General features: G+C 45.8%; 1 long non-coding RNA gene across 1 annotated transcript in view; it reads right to left on the bottom strand.

The window, feature by feature from the left end:
* LOC124777087 overlaps positions 1-23,905 on the bottom strand; it is a 502,342-nt gene that overhangs the window by 78,195 nt on the left and 400,242 nt on the right. The gene's annotated exons all lie outside the window — the stretch shown is intronic.

Genomic DNA, 23,905 nt, shown 5'->3' with positions numbered 1-23,905 from the left:
CAGAATGTAATTCAATCTTGTTCATATTTGTCTTGTTATTCGAAAAGAGCAGCAGCGAGCGCATATTTTTTAACTATAAATTTTACTTCTTACAGTACTCATAAATTTTTCAGCTGACTTGTCATTATCAATAGGCCATAAACAATTCTTGGCCGATGGCTGCTTCAAAGCTTGCTGGGAGTCAGTTTTTCCATGAGACTCCTACTGTAGTAAGAACCTGATGCAAATGTTGACTCACAGCAAGTTTTGACGCAGTTGTTGGCTAAGAATTACTAATGTCGTAGTGATAATGACAAATCAGTTGAAACAGTTTATGAGAGCAGTGCCAGAAATAAAATTTGTGGCTAATAATCCGATTTACTGCCGTCGCGCGTATTACAATATCCGCGGAGATGTGCAGTTTCAGCAGCACTTGTCTGGCGACAGAAGGCACTCGACCAGATGATTGTAAGTTCCCTTGGTCAGAGTGGTCACCAGGCATGTTCCACAGTGAGCGTCTGTGGGGCTAAGTAGAATAGCTTCTGGTTAAGTCTGTACTTCAGGCAACATCACTTATCCAGGAGAATGAGATTAGCAGCAGCTCAGTATTTCTCAGTGTCATATCTGATCGTCTTTGCAGCTTTGTATAATGCATTGTACCTAGAGGAAGACACCAATTTCCTTATATACAGGGTGTTCCATTTATCTTGACCACCCTAAATAACTGTTTGTCCAGATCCAAATTACAAAATGTTTCAAGCAAATGTTCTTTAGCCGTCAGGGAGACATCAAACAGCATGATTGCCTTCGTTGTAGCTTTGTTTTTTACAAAGATATGAACAGCGGTATGTCTTTTTTAAATGGCAATTTGTATTTTTTATTCAGTAATTCATTTCCTCTTCTAAAGACCTATTCAAAAATGTATCACAGTGTACCATTCACTGAAATACAATGTTATTAATTACGTAACACAACATTGACTTTGAGCCCGAGATCACAAACTCGTCCACTTGCTGGAGTTGTCAGAAAACAAATGAAAACCAAATAAAAACATAACACAAAATTGACTTTGACTCTCCTGTACCAATGCCCAGGAGTAGAACATTCATAAGTGCTCCAGGTGGTGACCCTGGATAGCGATACACTGGTTCACTTATTGAATGAAAGAATTATTTACTGCTTCCAGTGTTGCCTGCTGAAGAGAAGCAAGCGCGGTACGTTCCTGCATGTCCTCTGGAGTTGTTGGAATATCGCGATAGACAACGTCTTTAATGCATCCCCAAAGAAAAAATTCCAGAGGATTTAAATCAGGAGACCTAGCAGGCCAAGTAACTGTTCCTCCTCGACCAATCCATCTGGCAGGATACTTTCGGTCCAGAACACGACGTGCACGAAAGGCATTATGTGCTGGACATCCATCGTGTTGATACAGCATAAGCATTCTGGTTTTTAGCGGTACTTCATCCAGAAGAGGAGGAAGAATTCGTCTGAGGAAGTTGGCGTACGCTGTGCCGTTTAGACTACCATTGATGAAATAAGGACCAATAATTGTAGTACCAAGAATCCCACACCAGGCGATAACTCTCCATTGATGCTGATGTGACATCCGTCTAAGCCATCGTGGGATGTCGCTGGACCAATAATGCATGTTCCTTGTGTTTACCTATCCTTTGTTTGAGAAGGAACATTCATCGGTAAATAGAACATTGGAGAAGAAGTTCGGGTTGGCGAGGATTTGCTGCTGTACTCACTGACAGAACTGCACACGATTCTGGAAACCATTCGCGTGCAATTCTTGATATAGGTGTACATGGTAAGGATGGAACTGGTGACGTGTAAGAATGCGATGTACACTGGTTTTAGGAATGCCAGTCTCGTGTTCAAGCTGTCGTGTGCTCACATGTGGATTCATAGCAACGGAAGCGAGTACAGTAACTTCGTCAGCTTCGTCTGTGTGATAGCTACGACGATTGCGTTGTCGTGGGTTGAAACTTCCCGTTTCCTGAGGCGTCGCAACAAGACGAGAAAACATCCCTCGGGAAGGTGGTTTCTTGTCAGGATATCGCTCTCTGTACAGTTCCGCTGCCTGCGTAGCATTTCGCCTACCTTCAACAACAACAATAAAAGAAACGCTATGTCGATGCAGTTTGTAGGAAGGACAGCCTTTACTGTATGCCTACTCTACACAACAGTATTTAAAAGGACTAAACTACTGTACTAAATGTACCCGTACATAAGAAAACAGTATTGCAATTACTGTTCTGGTAACTTACAATCCCCATTGATGAGTAGCATTTCTACCTTCTCTTCGTAGGTGTACATCATTCTACTTACGCGACTCTTCAACTGACAATGGTTGACGGAATGACGGCTGTGCATTCTACTTATGTTTACATTTGTCCTCTGCCAACGTCAGCACGTGGATGTGTTCCATTAATCCGAGTACCTGCGCTAAGCGCTGGGAGCGTCAACGTCAATGTTGTGTTATGTGATTAATAACGTTGTGTTTCAGTGAATAGTACACTGTGATACATTTTTGAATAGGTCTTTAGGAGAGGAAATGAATTACCGAATAAAAAATACAGGGTGCCATTTAAAAAAAGTCGTACCTCTGTTCATATCTTTGTAAAAAAATAAAGCTACAACGAAGGCAGTCACGCTGATTGATGTCCCCCTGACGGCTAAAGATTTGCTTGAAACATTTTGTAATTTGCATCTGGACAAACAGTTATTTAGGGTGGTCAAGATAAATGGGACACCCTGTATAGCAACTCTGTGAGCTGCCATCAATCACAAAAAAAAGCAGATTGAATAATTGACTTTTGTTAGCGACTGCTTGTGGGCAAGTGCCAGGCGTCATAAGCTACATAAGCCACGATTCGAAGCAATTTTTTCCCTGTCACTTGTCGCTTCTTTCACGTGTCGGAGAGTACGGCAAACTGTAGGCGCCGCTGTAGTTAGCTGGTAAGTCACTGGAAGGCAAGGCCGTGCCAACCTTCGCGTTGAAGACAGCTTTCGCTTTTTAGCTTAGCGACCACTACTGGCACATAAAGCGAAACATCAATTGTGTAACAGCGGACAAGGATCGGCGCTTCTTTCAGTTAATCATTCCGCCTTAATGCGGATTAGTATGACTGCCAAGAAGCTCAAGTATTACAGTTTCCGAATGCCGCGAATTTCTGCTGTGCGCAGCAAACGTCGGTATCATCGCGAACCGCGGCGCCAGCGAGGTTCTGAGGTGGAGAACAATGAGTGGGGACACGCCCAAGTGGCGGCGGCTCGCGGCAGCCGGACCAGAACTGTCGGCTGGGCGCGCTTCCAAATGGCCGCCATCCGTCAGCGGCGTGCGGCCCTGCCTCTGGAAGCGAGTCCGCCCCGCGTCCGTTACCACTGCAAATGGTGCATCACGCGCCGCTTCTTAGCACGAGCCAGGGTACACACGCAGAGAACATGCAACAGTTCCTGATCGTGCCCAGTTTCCAACTCCGTTATCGTCTTCGTCAATTGCTCCCAGTATTAAATGTCTGAGAGAATCTGAGAGACGACAGCAAAAATAGAGTGCAAACACACTGTCCTGACGCCAACCTACACGGCGAGAAAGTGGACGCTAATGAGCAGCCATTCCACCTGGTGATCAAAACTCTGCAGGGTTCATTTATAGCTAACCGGCGAGTACGCAGGGTAGCCTGTGATCTACATCTACCAGTACGTACGTTCTCTGCAGGCCACTGCATGGTGAAGGGTAATTCGTACAAATGTTAACGAATGTTCTTGCTGTTTCATCCGCATGTGAAGCAAGAGGAAAACGACTGCTTATACAGGGTGGTCCATTGATAGAGACCGGGCCGAATATCTCACGAAATAAGCATCAAACGAAAGAAACTACAAAGAACGAATATCATCTAGCTTGAAAGGGGAAACCAGATGGCGCTATCGTTGGCCCGATAGATGGCGCTGCCATAGGTCGAAAGGATATCAACTGCGTTTTTTTTAAATACGAACCCCCATTTTTTATTTCATATTCGTGTAGTACATAAAGAAATATGAATGTTTTAGTTGGACCACTTTTTTCGCTTTGTGTAGATAGCGCTGTAAAAGTCACAAACGTATAAGTACGTGGTATCACGTAAGATTCCGCCAGTGCGGACGACATTTGCTTCGTGATACATTACACGTGTTAAAAAGAACCGTTTACCAATTGCGCAAAAGGTCGACATCGTGTTGATGAATGGCTGTTGTGATCAAAATGCCCAACGGGCGTGTGCTATGTATGCTGCTCGTTATCCTGGACGACATCATCCAAGTGTCTGGACCGTTCGCCGGATAGTTACACTATTTAAGGAAACAGGAAGTGTTCAGCCACATGTGAAACGTCAACCACGACCTGCAACAAATGATGATACCCAAGTAGGTGTTTTAGCTCCTGCCGCGGCTAATCCGCACATCAGTAGCAGACAAATTGCGCGAGAATCGGGAATCCCAAAAACGACTTTGAACGTCGTGTACAGTTCTGCCACTGGGCACAAGAGAAATTACGGGAAGATGACAGATTTTTTACATGCGTTCTATTTAGCAACGAAGCGTCATTCACCAACAGCGTTAACGTAAACTGACATAATATGCACTATTGGGCAACGGAAAATCTACGATGGCTGCGACAAGTGGAACATCAGCGACCTTGGCGGGTTAATGTATGGTGCGGCATTATGGGAGGAAGGATAATTGGCCCCGATTTTATCGATGGCAAGTAAATGGTACAATCTATGCTGATTTCCTACGTAATGTTCTACCGATGTTACTACAAGATGTTTCACTGCATGACAGAAAGGCGATGTACTTCCAACATGATGGGTGTCCGGCACATAGCTCGCGTACGGTTGAAGCGGTATTGGATAGCATATTTCATGACAGGTGGATTGGTCGTCGAAACACCATAGAATAGCCCGCACGTTCACCGGATCTGGCGTCCCCGGATTTCTTTCCGTGGGGAAAGTTGAAGGATATTTGCGATCGTGATCCACCGACAACGCCTGACAACATGCGTCAGCGCATTGTCAATGCATGTGCGAACATTACGGAGGGCGAACTACTCGCTGTTGAGAGGAATGTCGTTACACGTATTGCCAAATGCATTGAGGTTGACGGACATGATTTTGAGCATTTATTGCATTAATGTGGCTTTTACAGGTAATCACGCTGTAACAGCATGCGTTCTCAGAAATGATAAGTTCACGAAGGTACATGTATCACATTGGAAGAACCGAAATAAAATGTTCAAAGGTACCTACGCTCTGTATTTTAATTTAAAAAACCTACCTGTTACCAATTGTTCGTGTAAAATTGTGAGCCATATGTTTGTGACTATTATAGCGCCATCTATCACAAAGCGAAAAAAGTGGTCCAACTAAAACATTCATATTTCTTTACCTACTGCACGAATATGTAATAAAAATGGGGTTCCTATTTTCCTATTTGACCTATGGCAGCTCCATCTAACGCGCCGACCATAGCGCCATAGCCCTTCAAGCTAGACAAGTTTTGTTCTTTGTAGTTTTTTCGATTGACGCTTATTTTGTGAGATATTTGGCCCGGTCACGATCAATGGACCACACTGTACATTGATGGCCTAAAAAATTATGTTCACTACCCAACGCGAAAGTGAATGCCGTCTGCTGGCGTCGCGAACACGTGATGCGAAAAGGAAAAGTATGTAAGCGGGATCATTTCAGCGACGATACAGGCCGCAAATAGGGAAATCCACCGACATAAGAGGCTCTGACAAAATGCAGAGTGTTGCGGCCCAGTGCCTGGCAGCGAGCATCTTGGAATGGCGGAGCTTGTCGGCTGTTCGCTTGCCGCTGTTGTGAGCGGCTATGGAAAGTGTTATTGAAAAGCACGCAACCGGGAATATTTAAATATGGTTGCGTTCTTCACCATAAATCCTTAGCGTTCACGAAGTTCTCAAGATACAGCATGGATAGAAGAACTATAGAAAATGGTTCAAGGACGGTGAAACCGTGAACAGGTGACAAGGTGTTGGATGTGTACGCCTCGTCACAGAACGTGGAGGTTGCAGGGTTGCTCACTCTGTAAAACAAAGTAGGCGGTGATCTGTGGCACTTGTGACGATAGAATACAATGTTGGTGCTGCTACGAGAGTTGTGCAGAACACCGTTCAGCGTACATGTCAGAACATGGGTCTCTGCTGCGACGAGCCATAAGCAGTCTTATGTTGATCAGAGACATCGTCAGTTACATTGCAGTCGGTACGGTATCAACGAGACTGCATCGTGGGTGAATGGAAACGCGTCGCCTAGTCGGATGAATCACGTTTCTTGTTACGCCAGGTCGATGGTCGTGTACAGATAAGTCGTAATTCAAACGAACGACTGCTCGAAACAAGCACGGAGCCATGGACGCAGGGGCGTTGGAGGGCAGCATTATGCTACTAGAGACTGAAATGATCGTTTGGCATTGACTGTCGGGAGTCCCCACTAGGGGAAGACCAGCCATGCCTCAGGAATGGATGTGTGTGATGTCCTTAGGTTTAAGTAGTTCTAAGTTCTAGGGGACTGATGACCTAAGATGTTAAGTCCCATAGTGCTCAGAGCCATTTGAACCATTTGAGCCAGGCAAACAAAATGGTTTAATGGGTAATTTCGTGCTGTTGGAATTCACATTTTCAGATACAGTTTTCACTAACGCCAATTCTACCTTTTGTAAATGTAGGTACAAAGGGTTTTGAAACAATATTCAAGGACGACTTTAACCAGAATTTCTCAAAGCGCGCATGTACTGCACCTTAGGTCGTTTCTGTAGACCAGTTTAAGCTGTATCCCGTCTTGATAGAATGCAAGTGCCCTACACTAATATATACGTCTTGACTTCATCTGCACCGCTGTGGTACGTTGTAAACAATATCGTTTACACCCTGTGTATATAAGGGTGGATCTTTCATCTGGCACTTTTTAAATATCTTGTAATTTGCTTATATTTACCCCATTTCGGTTCCATATGACGTAGAAATACGTTGTGTGAAATTTAGCCCCACTAGGATAAGGTTAAGGGTGCCCCCGGGCTTTTGATGGCTCTAACCACTATTGGACTTAACATCTGAGATCATCAGTCCCCTAGACCTAGAACTACTTAAACCTAACTAACCTAAGGACATCGCACACATCCATGCCCGAGGCAGGACTCGAACCTACGACCGTAGCAGCAGCGCGGTTCCGGACTGAAGCGCCTAGAACCGCTCGGCCACCGCGGCCGGCACTGGTCATTTGAAAATGGAAAGTCCACAATAATAAAACTATTAGCTACACAAAATTCAGGGTGTCCCAAAAAAAGAAAAATCCCGACAAGCTTTAGGAACACGTTCCTTATACAGAAATACGCAAAAAAACATCTAGTAAACATGGCCTCTAAAATGCATATCTCAAAGAGTTATGAGCATTTGTTGTTCATCTTTGATACTATGAAAGAGATCTCTTCTATGCAAGGTCTTTTCTTTTCATATTTCGGGAGGAGGAAATACTGACCAAAACAAGAAAAAAATCTACTAAACATGGGGCCTAAAATGTACACTTTAAGACCTATGAGCACTTGTTCATCTTCTCTGATGTGAAACACATCTATTCTAATGAATTCGTCGCCATAGCTCTTATGCATTTCAGAGGCCACTTTTGCTGGACATTTTTTCTTGTTTTGGTGTAAGGAAACTGTCCCTAAGATTTCTCTCTCTCTCTCTTCTTTTTTTTTCCTTTTTTTTGGACACGCTGTACTTGTATCGCTTGACAAATTCATTCGTCACCCCTGAAGACACTTCGTTTCTCTCATGATCCTTAACTGAATGCGTTGTCATATCACAGGTATTCCTGGTCAGGTGATGTGACAGGTCAACGACCTCAATACAGCTAGGAGGCTGACAGAGGAAACCGAGCCGTTCTCTAGGGGACTGATGACCTCAGATGTTAAGTCCCATAGTGCTCAGAGCCATTTGAACCATTTTGTAAGTTCATGGGACATAAAAGAGAGACTTTATCAAAGAATAAGGATGTAAAAGAAAAATTGTTTTCTTTCATACGAATTTCTCTTACTTAGTAGTGTAATAGATTGGATCATTACAGTTAATACAATAAATTTAATAATTAATTTGATGGCCGAGCGGTTCTAGGCACTTCAGTCTGGAACCGCGCGACCGCTACGGTCGCAGGTTCGAATCCTGCCTCGGGCATGGATGTGTGTGATGTCCTTAGGTTGGTTAGGTTTAAGTAGTTCTAAGTTCTAGGGGACTGATGACCACAGATGTTAAGTCCCATAGTGCTCAGAGCCAATTGTTATTACGTATTTAACTTCGTGGCTATATCTGTGGAAGTTACAAGGGACAAGTCTGAGACTGGAAACAAAACGCTTATCAATTCCGTCCGTCCTAAGCGCATCGAGAACCGGCAAACGCAGCTGGCTGTGGCCGCAGCTGCCCTACGTCGTGGGCCGACACCGGCACTCGGGCCTACATCTGGCATACGTACGGCCCACGCTCCGCGGCACAGCGGCTGCGATATATGCGGCTGCAGCGTGCGAGTAGTGATTCATTCGACGGGCGAGACTATTCCCGACGCGTGACGTCACGGCGGTGCGATGTGATGCGAGCGGACACTGACACGGTTTCGCAGTTCCGCGGCCTGTGGTTTCAGTGCAGAACTGCGGCAGCAAATCGGTTAATGATTGAGAGTATTTAATGACTACCTGCAGGTTGTGCACGTATGTGATTCCCTACTAATTTATGCTGGTAGTCCAGACGGTACGAATCCGGTTACAAACCCAAGGCTTCGTCTTCCTTTCTCGATTGGTCCTTAAAGGTTATTAAATATAAAATTATTCTGCGCGTCTTAAGAAGGCACATCAGTCTTTTAAGACGATATTGTAACTGATGGTCAAAGAAGTTCTTGTCTCGGAACATGTCTCCAGGACTCGCCTTCACAGTTCAGCGCAGTACTGCATCCGAGCCTGATGGCAGAGTAGCAGATGAGGCGTGTTCGGAGTAAAACAGTTTTTCTTCTGTTGGTGTTCCCTTTGTACCCTACGAGTATTGTATCAAATGTACCTAGCAGAAGAAATGATAAAAACATGACAACTTCTACACGAAAAGCAGGGAAGTACGTATTCTCCTGGGTACAGGGGCACTTGGTAATGTAAGGAAACAGACAAGGAGCAGGATAGCGGGCACGTAGGTGACTCAGCGAGACACCAACTGCCATCCCCCTGCGGCAGTCCTCTCACTGTTGAGTCCGAGATCCGTTCAACCGTGCGAGGAGTAGCGGTCGGCAGTGAGGGACAATAAACTGCGTTTGGTGACGCCAATCTTACGGCCGTGGCGTATCTCGTAACGAACACTGCGGCGGGATGGAGTAACCGTGACCTGCCTCTGCACAGGACACTGTCCACTAACCCACGCATTCATACTCTAGCGAAAGGGCACCATAGTCTCTAGAGCTCACAAAATGTGCGTACGCCACATTTTAAGGAGTGAATTTCATATTTTGACGAGGAGGTTGAAGCAAATTTAGATAAGCAATTGTCCTCTATTTCTAGATCGCGACAAGAGGAGTGTGATGAAAATGTGATGTATTGTCTCAGGACTTCAGCCTAAGGTGGAGGTTTAACTGTGTTACAAAGTAGTTGGCTTTAGTTCACGCCTGGCAGGAATAGAGTTGGTCTTGTTACATGTCCAAGGAGTGGACTCAGTTACTTACGCGTCTAGCCGGCCGGGGTGGCCGAGCGGTTCTAGGCGCTACATTCTGGAACCCCGCGACCGCTACGGTCGCAGGTTCGAATCCTGCCTCGGGCATGGATGTGTGTGATGTCCTTAGGTTAGTTAGGTTTAAGTAGTTCTAAGTTCTAGGGGACTGATGGCTTCAGAAGTTAAGTCCCATAGTGCTCAGAGCCGTTTGAACCATTTGAACTTACGCGTCTGTGTCCCGAATAACGTGCTGATTATTGTATTTCAAGAGTAATTGCATATCTGGTTAGATACTGTATACGAACATATTACTCTATTAATCTACATCTACAGCTACATCCACATGGATACTCTGCAAATCACATTTAAGTGCCTGGCAGGGGGTTCATCGAACCACCTTTACAAGCCTTTATTATTCCAATCTCGTATAGCGCGCGCAAAGAATGAACACCTATATCTTTCCGCACGAGCTCTGATTTCCCTTATTTTATCGTGGTGATCGTTTCTCCCTATGTAGGTCGGTGTCAACAAAATATTTTCGCATTCGGAGGAGAAAGTTGGTGATTAGAATTTCATGAGAAGATTCCGCCGCAACGAAACACGCCTTTCTTTTAATGATTTCCAGCCCAAATCCTGGATCATTTCTGCGACACTCTCTCCCATATTTCACGATAATACAAAACGTGCTGCCTTTCTTTGAGGACGGACAAGCGTAGTGTAGGCAGTCTCCTTAGTAGGTCTGTTACATTTTCTAAGTGTCCTGCCAATAAAACGTAGCCTTTGGTTAGCCATCCACACAACATTTTCTATGTGTTCCTTACAATTTAAGTCAAAAATGTTCAAATGTGTGTGAAATCTTAATGGCTCTGAGCACTATGGGACTTAACTACTGTGGTCATCAGTCCCCTAGAACTTAGAACTACTTAAACCTAACTAACCTAAGGACATCACACACATCCATGCCCGAGGCAGGATTCGAACCTGCGACCGTAGCAGTCGCGCGGTTCCGGACTGCGCGCCTAGAACCGCTAGACCACCGCGGCCGGCTGTGAAATCTTATGGGACTTAACTTCTAAGGTCATCAGTCCCTAAGCTTACACACTATTTAACCTAAATTATTCTAAGGACAAACACAAACACCCATGCTGGAGGGAGGACTCGAACCCCCGCCGGGACCAGCCGCACAGTCCATGACTGCAGCGCCCAAGACCGCTCGGCTAATCCCGCGTGGCCCAATTTAAGTTGTTCGTGATTGTAATACCTAGGTATTTAGTTGAATTTACGGCTTTTAGATTAGACTGATTTATCGTGTAACCGAAGTTTAACGAGTTCCTTTTAGCACTCATGTGGATGACATCACACTTTTCGTTATTTAGGGTCAACTGCCGCTTTTCGCACCATTGAGATATTTTTTTAAAATCGTTTTGCAGTTTGTTTTGATCTTCTGATGACTTTATTAGTCGATAAACGACAGCTTCATCCGTAAACAACCTAAGACGGCTGCTCAGATTGTCTCCCAAATCGTTTATATAGATAAGGAACAGCAAAGGGCCTATAACACTACCTCGGGGAACGCCTGAAATCACTTCTGTTTTACTCGATGACTTTCCGTCAATTACTACAAATTGTGACCTCTATGACAGGAAATCGCAAATCCAGTCACATAACTGAGACGATATTCTATATGCACGCAATTTCACTTCTAGCCGCTTGTGTGGTACAGTGTCAAAAGCCTTCCAGAAATCCAAGAATACGGAATCGATCTGAAATCCATTGTCAATAGCACTCAGCACTTCATGTGAATAAAGAGTTATCTGTGTTTCACAGGAACGATGTTTTCTAAGCTCATGTTGACTGTGTGTCAATATACCGTTTCCTTCGAGGTAATTCATAATGTTCGAACACAATATACACTCCTGGAAATTGAAATAAGAACACCGTGAATTCATTGTCCCAGGAAGGGGAAACTTTATTGACACATTCCTGGGGTCAGATACATCACATGATCACACTGACAGAACCACAGGCACATAGACACAGGCAACAGAGCATGCACAATGTCGGCACTAGTACAGTGTATATCCACCTTTCGCAGCAATGCAGGCTGCTATTCTCCCATGGAGACGATCGTAGAGATGCTGGATGTAGTCCTGTGGAACGGCTTGCCATGCCATTTCCACCTGGCGCCTCTGTTGGACCAGCGTTCGTGCTGGACGTGCAGACCGCGTGAGACGACGCTTCATCCAGTCCCAAACATGCTCAATGGGGGACAGATCCGGAGATCTTGCTGGCCAGGGTAGTTGACTTACACCTTCTAGAGCACGTTGGGTGGCACGGGATACATGCGGACGTGCATTGTCCTGTTGGAACAGCAAGTTCCCTTGCCGGTCTAGGAATGGTAGAACGATGGGTTCGATGACGGTTTGGATGTACCGTGCACTATTCAGTGTCCCCTCGACGATCACCAGTGGTGTACGGCCAGTGTAGGAGATCGCTCCCCACACCATGATGCCGGGTGTTGGCCCTGTGTGCCTCGGTCGTATGCAGTCCTGATTGTGGCGCTCACCTGCACGGCGCCAAACACGCATACGACCATCATTGGCACCAAGGCAGAAGCGACTCTCATCGCTGAAGACGACACGTCTCCATTCGTCCCTCCATTCACGCCTGTCGCGACGCCACTGGAGGCGGGCTGCACGATGTTGGGGCGTGAGCGGAAGACGGCCTAACGGTGTGCGGGACCGTAGCCCAGCTTCATGGAGACGGTTGCGAATGGTCCTCGCCGATACCCCAGGAGCAACAGTGTCCCTAATTTGCTGGGAAGTGGCGGTGCGGTCCCCTACGGCACTGCGTAGGATTCTACGGTCTTGGCGTGCATCCGTGAGTCGCTGCGGTCCGGTCCCAGGTCGACGGGCACGTGCACCTTCCGCCGACCACTGGCGACAACATCGATGTACTGTGGAGACCTCACGCCCCACGTGTTGAGCAATTCGGCGGTACGTCCACCCGGCCTCCCGCATGCCCACTATACGCCCCCGCTCAAAGTCCGTCAACTGCACATACGGTTCACGTCCACGCCGTCGCGGCATGCTACCAGTGTTAAAGACTGCGATGGAGTTCCGTATGCCACGGCAAACTGGCTGACACTGACGGCGGCGGTGCACAAATGCTGCGCAGCTAGCGCCATTCGACGGCCAACACCGCGGTTCCTGGTGTGTCCGCTGTGCCGTGCGTGTGATCATTGCTTGTACAGCCCTCTCGCAGTGTCCGGAGCAAGTATGGTGGGTCTGACACACCGGTGTCAATGTGTTCTTTTTTCCATTTCCAGGAGTGTATGTTCTAAAATCCTGCTGCATATCGACGTTAACGGTATGAGCCTGTAATTTAGTGGATTACTCCTGCTACCTTGTGTGACCTGGTGTGAGCTGTGCAACTTTCCAGTCTTTGGGTACGGATCTTTCGTCGAGCGAACGGTTGTATATGATTGTTAAGTATGGAACTAATGAATCAGCATACTCCGAAAGGAACCTATTTGTTATACAGTCTGGACCCGAAGACTTGCTTTTATTAAGTGATTTGAGTTGCCTCACTGTTACTTCACGACTACTTAATAGTCGATACGTACGATATTGAATCGAAAGATTTTTCCCTAGGTCACTATCCGCTCGCAAGACTTTTGGAATAATCATCATCTAAGTGCGCGAGTAAGATTTGACAGTGTCGTTCGTCGTTCACGTAGTCTGTGCCGAACGCCACTTCGTCGGCGTTTTTTTCCACGTCGAGCGGCTGGGACAGGTGAAGGCGTGGTGGGTGGCGCGGCCCGGCGGACTACTTGGCTGGGCCAGAGGCGGGCGGCCTGGTTCGCGTAGCACGCAGCTGGCCGAGCACTCCGGAAACATTAGGCCGCGTCCGCCGGACAATCTGGAATGCGACACCGCGCGCGACCCAGCTGGGCCGCGCCGACTACGCGGCGGAATGCGGCGCGCGCTGACCTGCCGTGGCAGTAGCGGGGTCGCCAGCGTTCTCAGCCTGTTCGCTGGCAAGGCTGGCGTCTGCGGCAAAGTGGGAACGCGGAGAGACAAGGACAAGTTTAGGCCGAGCGAGGTGGCGCTGTGGTGAGAAAACAGACTCGCGTTCAGGAGGTTCAAAATGGTTCAAATGGCTCTGAGCACTATGGGACTTAACATCTGAGGTTATCAGTCCCCTACAACTTACAAGGGAACCTCCCCATCGCACCCCCCTCAGCTTTAGTTATAAGTTGGCACAGTGGAAAGGCCTTGAAAAGCTGAATCCAGATCAATCGAGAAAACAGGAAGAAGTTGTGTGGAACTATGAAAAAATAAGTAAAATATGCAAACTGAGTAGTCAATGCGCAACATATGCAACATCAAGGACAATGTGAGTTCTACAAGCGCCGTGGTCCCGTGGTTAGCGTGAGCGGCTGCGGAACGAGAAGTCCTTGGTTCAAGTCTTCCCTCGAGTGAAAAGTTTAATTTTTTATTTTCGGACAATTATTATCTGTCCGTCCGTCCGTCCGATGCGAGGTAACTGCGCCGTAGTTTGGGGACGCTACACCCAAACAAACATCGAAACACACGACGTCAGTCGACTACAGCGCACGGAAGAGAGAGTATTTCTGCTAACGAGGCTCCCTGGCTGGCAGTTGACTGTTCGCTACTTTGGACGAGAGTGCGTTAAATACGTGAGATGTATTCCGTGGGCAATATGAATCCAGCAAACACAGCTCGCGACTTCAATAACAATCGCACGGTTTTGCGGTGCGGTCGCAAAACACAGGCGTTAAACTTATTACAGTGAGCAGAGACGTCAAAGAACGAACGGACAGATCATAACTTTGCGAAAATAAAGAGAGTATAATTTTCACTCGAGGGAAGACTTGAACCAAGGACCTCTCGTTCCACAGCGGCTCACGCTAACCACGGGACCACGGCTCTCCTCAGCTCAGACGGTCCTTGATGTTGCCTATCTTGCACATGGACTACTCAGTTTGTATATTTTGCTTACTTTTTTCATAGTTCCACACAACTTCTTCTTGTTTTCTCGATTGACCTGTGTTCAGTTTTTCAAGGCCTATCCACTGTGCCAACTTATAACTAAATCTGAGGGGGGTGCGATGGGGAGGCTCCCTTATTAGAACTACTTAAACCTAACTAACCTAAGGACATCACACACATCCATGACTGAGGCAGGATTCGAACCTGCGACCGTAGCAGCAGCGTGGTTCCGGACTGAAGTGCCTAGAACCGCTCGGCCACAGCGGCCGACGAAATTGTTTAATCAAGTGAAATAACAGTTTATTTTCAATAAACGAACTCCGAATGCAGAAATGCTATAAGTCAACAAATTCATTATGCTTGTGGTCTCTAGCATAAGAAAAAATTCGAAGCTTTTGTCTACCAAGCAAGAGATAGACAACAAATACCACGAGAGGCTGCCACTGCAGAGGCACAACCATTCACCTGGTGCCCCCCAAACTCCGAGCAGCAGCCTCCAGATGGCGCTCAAAAACGTAGGACCTCTTCCTGTTTCTGCATCATTTGCACCAGCACATCGTATACGTACGCCGATAGTATCGACGGCCGATAAGCACGCTGTTAAACACAGACTACTCCATTTGCACCTTGTGCTGGCCAGAAACGCTATGCACCACAGATTCTCACATAGCCACGTACCAGCAGTCACAGTTCGTTTCAGCACTTCAGTTAGCTCAGTACAATACTCTTGGCCACTACCTCCCATCCTAGCAGTCGCTGTTTACATAGAACTATGACCAGTAACACAGTGTCTGCAAACATTACTATCAGTGATAGTTGCAAGACATGCACTACCAAAGTTAAGTATCATTTTGCAACATACTCTTAATAAATGTTATTTTTTACTGTATTGCCACATCTTTGTTATAGTACTGCCCTATGAAACAAGTGTTAATTTGCAAATGTGCAAATTGGCGACCATTAAGGATCCATAACAAGAAAACAGTTTTCTGCTACCATGGATGTTTGGTCTCAATTAATAGTAGCGTTCCGCAGTGGCCGAGCGGTTCTAGGCGCTGCAGTCTGGAACCGTGAGACCGCTACGGTTGCAGGTTCGAATCCTGCCTCGGGCATGGATGTGTGTGATGTCCTTAGTTAGATTTAAGTAGTTCTAAGCCTAGGGGACTGATGACCTCAGATGTTAAGTTCCATAGTGCTCAGAGCCATTTGAACCATTTTGAATAGTAGCATTCAGTCACTACATTTACAACAGCTGTAATACTCTGAAGGCAGTATTCTAGCAGATAAGCATGTTAACGCTGTCGTATCTTCTTCTTATCGTTACTCTTGTCTTGTCGCAGTCCGCAGTCTTCAGTTGCCCATGAGAGGGAAGACGTGTGCACCACCTGTCTATGAATTGTGGAAACTTTATTCTTTATGTTATCGTATTTTAACTGTTTGTGTACTGTGATTTATGAGAGGGAAAGTGGTGAAAAGTCCAGCATTCGCTTAAACGAGCTTGGGAAACCGCCTACAGACCACACACAGTTTGGCCAGTACACCAGCCATGGCCGTTAATCCGCCGCGTGGACTCAATCCTGGCCTGGCGCACCTTCCTGGCTCGCGAGCTACTGCGCTGCACCTTATGCTGTATGAGCAGGTGGGTTAGCAGTCTCGTATACTGGTCTTTTAACAGTGACAAACTGCAGGAAACAATACCTGAGAGGGTAATGACCAAAAAGTGTCACACGGACATATGGCCAGCAACGCGTTCCAGGGAAGGAACACCCACTTGAAGGTGGGGATAAAAGATCTTTGCAGTGTAGGTTTCAGTGATTCAAAGCACGCATGAGAACACAGCAGGCAAGTGAGAATGTTCTGTCTGTACTAGTGATGTAGTGGTTTGGTGGCGCTTCAACGTGTGGGCAATGTAGACGTCGTCAAAATGACGTCGTGCGGACGTCAACTGGAGCACCACCATGTAGCAGTCACGTTACCCTTCATACTACCAAAGGCACGTCTTCCAGGAGCGCAGGCTGGGTCAGCCGCAAGAAGTGCAGATATGCCTCGCTTGTGGGCTGTAAAAGGGTCAGTGGTCCTACGAGGGGGTCGTCAATAATTCTGGCTCCACAGTGAGACTGAACCGGTGCTGGTGGTTCACTGCCACCATACTACTAAATGACAAGTGCAGTCACAATATCACCACTTGCTTCGTGTGCACTCATGAAAATTACACTGTCAAAGATCTCTTATCTCCATATATATATCCACGTGACTTGTTTTGCTCCTCACCATCTGAGGGCCGGTTCCTGCAGTTTGTCCCCATTTAGCAAAATTAAGCTGTATACAGCTACTTGTACTGGATATTATCAGCCCTTGCACATCCACTGACGGTAAATGAAACCTGCCTCTAGTCTTTTCCGTACATTACGACCTTCAGTTATACATATTCACGTTACATAATGTTTCGTAATACCATCTACTCATTCCCCAGTAGATTCTCTTCTCTGTCTGTTATTATCTTTTGGAATCCAGTAAAACATCCCTTGATCCATCTACCATCCACTGTCTGACTACAAGTCGTGCCCACCTCCATTTCATTTCCATTACGGCTTTAATTATGCCTTCGGCTCCACGCTATCCACCGGACCAAGAGTGTTCCCCTACCTCTGCTAGAGATCCCCAGATATGCATCTCCGCTTTGCTCGCTGAGAAACATGCAGTTTCTCAAACATTTTAGCCCTTAAAGTCCACACGTCGCTGCCATAAGACAAAAGTGACAGCACACTCAAATTCTACATTTTCATATACATCGGAAATTTGGTTTTGAAAACAGTTTACCGAAACACTCCAGACTATCTAGTTACTGTGTTGAACTCTCCCAAATAAAAATATTATCAACTGATCGTAAGACTATGATGTTAATTTGTACTATTTCTGTTTGATACATTTCCTTTCCCGTTCACCTTGCAAATAGACCGAGGGAAAAACGACAGCCAATGTGCCTCCGTATAAGTCCTAATTTCTCGTGTCTTACCTTCATGGTCCTTACGTGCAATCTATGTGGCGGCAGTAGAGTCGTTCGGCAGTCAGCTTCAAATGCCGTTTCTCTAAATTTTCTCAATAGTGTTCCTCAAAAAGAACGTCGCCTTCCCTTCACGGATTCCCATTTGAGTTCCCGAAGCATCTCCGTAACACTTACGTGTTGTCCGAACCTAACGGTTTCAAATCTAGCAGCTCGCCTAAGAACTGCTTCGATGTCTTCCTTTAATCCGATCTGGTACCGATCATAAACACTCGGGCAGTACTCAAGAACAGGTCACACTAGCGTGGAATATGCAGTCTCCTTTACAAATGAACCACACTTTTCTAAAATGTTGTCAATAAACCGGAGTCGACCATTCGCCTCTCCTACCAGAATCCTCATATGCTCACTTTCCAGCGTTACGGCCGGACATTTAGACAACGTGGTTATGTCAAGCAGGAGACTGCTAATGCTGTATCCGAACACTATAGGCTTGTTTTTCCTACACATCCGCATTAACGTGTATTTTTATACATTTAGATCTAGGTCCCATTCATCACATAAATTACAAATTTTGTCTAAGTCATCTTGTATCCTCCTACAGTCACTCAACGTCGACACATTACTGTATACCATAGCATCGTCAGCAACTGCAGATTACCACCCATTCTGACAGCCAAATCATTTATGTATATAGAGAATGCAGCGGTCCTACAATACTTCCTGGGGCACTCCTGACGATACCCTCGTCTCTGACGAACACTCGCCGTCGAGGACAATATATTGGGGTTCTATTATTTAAGAAGTGTTCGAGCCACTCACATATTTGTGAACTTACACCATATGCTCGTACCTTCGTTAACAGCCTGGAATGGGGCACTGTGTCAAATGTTTTGCGAAAATCAAGAAATATGGAATCTGCTTGTTGCCCCTCATAGTTCGCAGTATAACATGTGATAAAAGGACTATCTGAGTTTCGCACGAGCGATGCTTTCTAAATTTGTGCTGAATTGTGGACAGAAACTTTTCCATCTCTAGGAAATTTATTATATTCGAAACGAGACTATGTTCAGGGATTCTGTAGCAAACCGAAAATAAGGATACTGGTCTGTAATTTTGAGGGGCCGTTCTTACAACTTTCTTATGTACAGAAGTCACCTAGAACTTCAGATTTCCTTTTGTTGTCTTCTATTGCTACACCACACTGACCAACGAGTGACTGGACGTTCATGTTATTTATACATACAGCGAGAATGTACTTAATTCTTCAGACAGTAAATTACAGGCAACTGGTATATTTTACGATTTGTCACAGGCATTTGACTATGTAAATCACAATATTCTTTTAAGTAAATAAGGTTATTTTTGTGTTAACAGGAAATTCTGCAAAATCGTTGAAATCGTATCCCTCTGATAGGGAACAAAGCGTATTAGCAGGAAAGAGTCCTGAATAATCAAGACTCGAGCAACTGGGAACCAAAGTCTAATCTAGGATTTTGAACGGAGAGGCGGTGGTGGGCTGAGCTCGTTGAAATTTTGTATCACAGTGCCGTCACCAAATTCTCTAGAATAAACGAAGGTATTTCCTCAATCTGTTATAAACTGAAAAGCCGAAGAAACTGGTGTAGGGTCCCCGCGAGCACGCAGAAGTGCCGCAACACGACGTGTCATGGACTCCACTAATGTCTGAAGTAGTGCTGGATGGAACTGACACGATGAATCCTACAGGATTGTCCATAAATCCGTAAGAGTACGACAGGGTGGAGATATCTTCTGAAAGATAATGTTCATGTTTGGGAAGTTTGGTGGATAGCGGAACTGTTTAAACTCAGAAGAGTGGTCCTGGAGCCAATCTGTAGCAATTCTGGACGTGTGGCGTGTCGCACTGTCTTGCCGGAATTGCCCATGTCCGTCGGAATGCACAATGGACAGGAACGGATGCAGATGATCAGACAGGATGCTTATGTACGTGTCACCTGTCTGAGTCGTGTCTAGACGTATCAAAGATCCCATATCACTCCAACTGCACACGCCCCACATCTTTACAGAGCCTCCACCAGCTTGAACAGTCCCCTGCTGATATGCAGGGTCCATGGATTCATGAAGTTGTCTCCATACCCGTACACATCCATCCGCTCGATACGATTTGAAACGAAACTCGTTCGACCAGGAAACATGTTTCCAGTCATCACCAGTCCAGGTGAGGCGCAAAGCTTTGTGTCGTGCAGTCCTGAAGGGTACACTACATGGCCGTCGGCTCCGAAAGCCCATATCGATGATGTTTCGTTGGATGGTTCGAACGCTGATACTTGTTGAGGGCCCAGCATTAAAATCTGCTGCAATTTGGGGAAGGGTTGCACTTCTGTCGCGTTGAACGTTTCTCTCCAGTCGTCGTTGGTCGCGGCCGCAGCGGTGATTTGATGTTTTACCGGATGCCTGATATTCACGTCACAGTCGTGAAATGGTCGTACGGGAAGATCTCCTCTTCATCGTCACCTCGGAGATGCTGTGTCACATCGCTCGTGCGCCGTCTATAACACCACGTTGAAACACTCACTTAAATCTTGGTGACCTGCCATTGCAGCAGCAGTAGCCTATCTAACAACGGCACCAGATACTTGTTGTCTTATACAAGTGTTGCTGAGGGCACCGCCGTATTGTGCCTGTTTACATATCTCTGTATTTGATTATATATATGGCTATACCAGTTTCTTTGGCGCTTCAGTGTAATACCAACTACCATAGCGAGGAAATCTTTGAGACTGTTAAATGTGAAAGGTATGTTTGAAAGGATCCCTCCCCCTCTCTCTTTGAGGGCAGGCTGCAGCCCCATAGCCTCCGCCCCGATCGGCTTCTACTTTTGTCTAGAAAGGTGTTCATTAGTCAGGAAGGCACATTTTCAATAACTTGCCAGCAACCACGAAAAGCTTAACTAATGACGTTCAGTTCAAGAGCAGCCTAAAGGATTCACTGGTGGGCAACTCCTATTCGTTTGACGAATTTCTTACTATAACCGACTGATATGTATACAGGGTGTTACAAAAAGGTACGGCCAAACTTTCAGGAAACATTCCTCACAGACAAAGAAAGAAAATATGTGATGTAGACATGTGTCCGGAAACGCTTACTTCTCTTCAAATAACTTTAATCATGGAATGGAAACACACAGCAACAGAACGTACCAGCGTGACTTCAAACGCTTTGATACAGGAAATGTTCAAAATGTCCTCCGTTAGCGAGAATACATGCATCCACCCTCCGTCGCATGGAATCCCTGATGCGCTGATGCAGCCCTGGAGAATGGCGTATTGTATCACAGCCGTCCACAATACGAGCACGAAGAGTCTCTACATTTGGTACCGGGGTTGCATAGACAAGAGCTTTCAAATGCCCCCATAAATGAAAGTCAAGAGGGTTGAGGTCAGGAGAGCGCGGAGGCTATGGAATTGGTCCGCCTCTACCAATCCATCGGTCACCGAATCTGTTGTCGAGAAGCGTACGAACACTTCGACTGAAATGTGCAGGAGCTCCATCGTGCATGAAGCACATGTTGTGTCGTACTTGTAAAGGCATATGTTCTAGCGGCACAGGTAGAGTATCCCGTATCAATTCATGATAACCTGCTCCATTGAGCGTAGGTGGAAGAACATGGGGCCCAATCAAGACATCACCAACAATGCCTGCCCAAACGTTCACAGAAAATCTGTGTTGACGACGTGATTGCACAATTGCGTGCGGATTTTCGTCAGCCCACACATGTTGATTGTGAAAATTTACCATTTGATCGCTTTGGAATGAAGCCTCATCCGTAAAGAGAACATTTGCACTGAAATGAGGATTGACACATTGTTGGATGAACCGTTCGCAGAAGTGTACCCATGGAGGCCAATCAGCTGCTGATAGTCCCTGCACACGCTGTACATGGTACGGAAACAACTGGCTCTCCCGTAGCACTCTCCATACAGTGACGTGGTCAACGTTACCTTGTACAGCAGCAACTTCTCTGACGCTGACATTAGGTTTATCGTTAACTGCACGAGGAATTGCCTCGTTCATTGCAGGTATCCTCGTCGTTCTAGGTCTTCCCAGTCGCGAGTCATAGGCTGGACTGTTCCGTGCTCCCTAAGACGCCGATCAATTGCTTCGAACGTCTTCCTGTCGGGATGCCTTCGTTCTGGAAATCTGTCCCGATACAAACGTACCGCGCCACGGCTATTGCCCCGTGCTAATCCATACATCAAATGGGCATCTGATAACTCCGCATTTGTAAACATTGCACTGACTGCAAAACCACGTTCGTGATCAACACTAACATGTTGATGCTACGTACTGATGTGTTTGATGCTAGTACTGTAGAGCAATGAGTCGCATGTCAACACAAGCACCGAAGTCAACATTACCTTCCTTCAATTGGGCCAGCTGGCGGTGAATCGAGGAAGTACAGTACATACTGACGAAACTAAAATGAGCTCCAACATGGAAATTAAGCGTTTCCGGACACATGTCCACATAACATCTTTTCTTTATTTGTGTGTGAGGAATGTTTCCTGAAAGTTTGGCCGTACGTTTTTGTAACACCCTGTATATTATTAATAATATCAGATAATGTGAGCATTACTGGAAATGCCTCTTCACATATTCAGTGAATTAATCAGGTCAATGTAAGTAAGTGTTGTAAACTTTTTTCTCTTTGGTGTTGCGTCGGTACAGCAGACTAAGAATTATCATATGTGTACTGTACATTTACATATTTGAGACAATTTTGTTATTAGCTTTCAACTTAAAATATGTTTATGAGTTTTTTTGTTTTATTCCACGTCCGTGAGAACCATTTCGCTTTGAGTCCGTGGAAGGAAAATTAGCATGTCTGTCCTTTGTAAAGATTTGTAGCGTATTCTTGTTTTTTGACATGTACATCTCGGAGGACATTCTTACTATTGATGTATGGAACCAAAAATACACCTAATAGTCTAATCTGTAGCATCGAGATAGATATCCATCGGGATGCCTGTCAGTATTCAAACACAGATCAAATGAATGCTGTGTTTTTGAAGGCCGTTGGAACTGATTCTGTTCATACTGACCGAAAAATTCTGTATTTGTGTATACAGAAGGAAGTGATAGTTGAGTCTCATTGTTCTGGTCAGTAATTTCGCTGATGACTTTCAGATGGTTTACTGTGTGAGGTCAACGGTAGTTTGAGTGAATACCTGTAAGGGAGACCGATTGGTCTGTGTTACAAGTCTGTAAAATGTGGCTTTTTGCTTGGCTAGTTATTTGTTGAATAAATATGCAGATATCTTGCCTGTACGGCTAATTAAAAACATAATGCTATAGCAAGATGTTTCATGTCTACACAAGCTAGAGGAAAGAAATGTGAGATGTGGCTCAAAAAGCCAGTAGCAACACAAAAGTGTGTGATAGTAAAGTAGGGCACTGTTACAGAAACTGCAAAATGGGAAGCTATCGTTCAGAGTAATTGGCAACGAAGGAGAATGTGGCCACTGGATAGTCTGTGTAATATTAAGGTGGCCTATGTGGCGGAAACTGCCATGTCACTGTGCCAAGAGCGAAAAGAGTGATCTGTGCTGATTAAAGGACTGTAGGACAATGGGTGATTGATCCACATCAATGTTGATATTTTGTACCGTGAAATTAAAATATGTGAGATCTACGCTTGAGCGAGTCGAGTAACGGCTACAGGATGCGGCATCCAGTGGCCGCTACTGGACAGATTCTTCGGTAGCAGTATGCCCAGATCACGTAACGTGGTGTGGAGTTATAAGCTACATTGATAACGAAGCACGCCTGGCATACAGCTTACTGCCTGGCAATGCCGCATCCAGGCACCAGACACATGTCAAGCTGAAGTATTTCAATCACCCTGTTGCTGGCGAAGATAATGGGCCAGAGATACTTACAGAAAACACATGGCGCACATTCAGAAACAGCATGTGGCACTCGTATCCCCCTAAATAAGTCACACTATATAAATATAAGTCGGAACATGGTTCACTAAACATGACTGCAGCGGAGTGTGCGCCGACGTCAGACTTTCTGGCAGATTAAAACTTTGTGCTGAACCGCGACTCGAAGCTGTGATCTTTGATTTGGCGGGCAAATGCTGCGCCTGCCAACTCGAGTATCAAAGCACGACTCGAGATTCGC

The sequence above is a fragment of the Schistocerca piceifrons genome, chromosome 2 (genome assembly GCF_021461385.2).
Source record: "Schistocerca piceifrons isolate TAMUIC-IGC-003096 chromosome 2, iqSchPice1.1, whole genome shotgun sequence".
Classification (NCBI taxonomy): Eukaryota; Metazoa; Arthropoda; class Insecta; order Orthoptera; family Acrididae; genus Schistocerca; species Schistocerca piceifrons.
The sequence above is the reverse complement of the archived record's forward strand: the minus strand, read 5'-3'. Positions and strand labels throughout refer to the sequence as shown.